The sequence below is a fragment of the Peromyscus maniculatus genome, chromosome 9 (genome assembly GCF_049852395.1).
Source record: "Peromyscus maniculatus bairdii isolate BWxNUB_F1_BW_parent chromosome 9, HU_Pman_BW_mat_3.1, whole genome shotgun sequence".
In the NCBI taxonomy this organism is placed as follows: Eukaryota; Metazoa; Chordata; class Mammalia; order Rodentia; family Cricetidae; genus Peromyscus; species Peromyscus maniculatus.
Window position 1 is genome coordinate 110,425,560 of NC_134860.1, and position 2,927 is coordinate 110,428,486.

At 42.6% G+C, this 2,927-nt stretch overlaps 1 pseudogene; it reads left to right on the forward strand.

The window, feature by feature from the left end:
* The first annotated feature begins 1,615 nt into the window (after nt 1-1,615).
* LOC102921587 (L-lactate dehydrogenase A chain-like) lies at nt 1,616-2,655 on the forward strand (annotated as a pseudogene).
* Nucleotides 2,656-2,927: the final 272 nt, after the last annotated feature.

Here is a 2,927-nt window from a genome sequence, read left to right on the forward strand (position 1 = left end):
TTGTTTCTTGCATGCCAGGCTTTTCTTAGGCATCATTTATTCAAAGATAATTTGAATTCCTACTATTCTATTCTAGGTCTTAGGGGGAAATTATACAAATATTGTTTGTGTGTGTGTGTGTATGTGAGAGAGAGACAGAGAGAGACAGAGAGAGGAATGTGTATGTGAGGATGTGTGTGGTGTGTGTGTGAGTGTATGTGTGAGCATGTGTGTGGTGTGTGTGTGTGTATGTGAGGTGTGTGTATGTGAGGTGTGTGTATGAGGTGTGTGTATGAGGTGTGTGTGTATGTGAGGTGTGTGTATGTGAGGTGTATATGTATGTGTGTGTGGTATGTGTGTGTGAGTGTGTGTGTTTGTGTGTGTGTGTATGTGAGGTGTGTGTGTATGTGAGGTGTGTATGTATGTGAGGTGTGTGTGTATGTGAGGTGTGTGTGTATTTGAGGTGTGTGTGTATGTGAGGTGTATGTGTGTGTGGTGTGTGTGTGTGTGTGTGTGTGTGTGTGTGTGTGTGTGTAGCTAGAGCTGCTGTCGCCTAGCCCAGACCCTACTGTGGCATGACTGATGCCACCCATCATATATTCACAGTCCCTTTTGATTTCAGTTCCAAGATGGCATTCAAGGACCAGCTGATTATGAATATTCTTTTTTAATTTTTATTAATTTTTAAGTACCAACCTCTGATCTGCCTCTCATCCCTCCTCCCACTCCTTCCCCCATCCTCTCCTCTGACAAAGTAAGTTCTCCCATGGGGGGACAGCTAAGTCTGGTACATTCAGTTGAGGTAGGACCAAGTGCTTCCCTGCTTTCTCAGGGGTAAGCCATGTGTCCTACCATAGGTAATGGTATCTAGAAAGCCAGCTCATGCACCAGGGATAGATCCTGATCACACTGCCAGGAGCTCCTCAAACAGACCCATCTACACAACTGTCTCCTGTATGCAGAGGGTGTAGTCCACTTCCATGCAGGTTCCACAGCTGTCAGCCTAAAATTCATGAGTTCCATCAAACTTTCACTATTTGCAGATGATATGATAGTCTATAGAAGTGATCAAAAAAATTCTACCAGGATACTCCTACAACTGAAAAACACCTTAAGTAATGTGGCAGAATACAAGATTAACTCCAAAAAAAATCAGTAGCCCTCCTATACACAAATGATAAATGAGCTAAGAAAGAAATCCGAGAAATGTCACCCTTTACAATAGCCACAAATAATATAAAATACCTTGGAGTAGCTCTAACCAAACAAGTGAAAAAGACCTGTATGAAAAGAACTTTAAGTCCTTGAAGAAAGAAATTGAAGAAGATATCAGAAAATGGAGAGATCACCCATGCTCATGGATAGGTAGGATTAACATAGTAAAAATGGCAATCTTACTAAAAGCAATCTACAGATTCAGTGCAATCCCCATCAAAATCCCAACACAATTATTTACAGACCTTGAAAGATTAATACTCAACTTCATATGGAAAAACAGAAAACCTAGGATATCTAAAACAATTCTTTACAATAAAGTAACTTCTGGAGGCATCTCATTCCTGACTTCAAGCTCTACTATAGAGTTATAGTAATAACAACAGCTTGGTACTGGCATTAAAAACCGACATGTGGACCAATGATTATGAATCTTCCTGTGGAAGAACACCATCCCAGAATAAGATTACAGATGTTGGGGGTTGGTGTTCTGGGCATGGCTTGTGCCATCACTGTCCTAAGGAAGGACTTGGCAGATGAGCTTGCCCTTGTTTATGTTATGGAAGACAAATTGAGGAGATTATGAATCTTCACCTTTTCCTTAGAAAAACAAAAACTGTCTCTGGCATGACTGCAAATTCCAAGCTGGCTATTATCACAACAGGGTACTGTCCAAAAAAGAAGAGTTGCCTCTGTTTCATTCAGTGAAACGTGAACATTTTCAAGTTCATAATTCACAATGCTTGGTAATGCAGTACAAACTGCAAGTGACTTGTTTTGAAGCCAGCAGATATTTTGACCTACGTGGCTTGGAGGATAAGTGACTTTCCTAACAACTGAGTTATCAGAAGTGGTTGCAATCTGCATTCAGCTTAGTTCCATTACCTGAGGGAGAAAGGCTGGGAGTTCACCTGCTAAGTTGTCATTGATGAGTCTTTGCAAGCATAGAGACTCCAGTGTGCCCATGTGGAGTGCCACAAATATCGTCAGCATCTCTCTGAAGAACCTGAACCCAGAACTTGGCGCTGAAGCAAACAAGAAGCAGTGGAAAGAGGTTCACAAACAGGTGGTTGACAGCACCTATGAGTTGATCAAACTCAAAGATGATATGTCCTGGGCCACTGGTCTCTCTGTGGTAAACTTGACCGAAAGCATAATGAAAAGTGTTAGGCGGGTGCACCCCATTTCCACCGCAAGGAAGGGTCTCTATGGAGTAAATGATAATGTCTTTGTCAGCATCCCCTGTCCAGGGACCAAATGGAATCTCAGATATAGTGAAGGTGACTGACTCCTGAGGAGGAGGTTTGCTTGAAGAAGAGTGTAAATACACTTTTGGGGATCCAGCAAGAGCTGCACTCTAACGTCCTCCAATGTCCTAGCAGTTCACTGTCCAGGTTGCAGTTCACTGTCCAGGTTGGGTTTCAATGGAGACCACACACTGTCTCCTCCTCTGAGTTGTGATTTTTGCAGTTGTGTTAAGGCCGCCTTGGGAAAACCTCCATTTCCCATAGCTGAACCCGGATGTTAAGTTCTTGTTGTGTAGTGGTAACCTGGCTACTGTGACAAGACCACTATCTCTGAGATACACTGCTAATTATGTGCAGGCTTCAGTTACTCTGTGAGCCTTATGGTTGTGCTGTGCACCCCACCAAATATTCTTAGGACAATGAGTTCCCAGGTAGTCAGACCTTGGCTTCAGTTGTGTAAATCCAGATGCATGTCCAATGCATTAA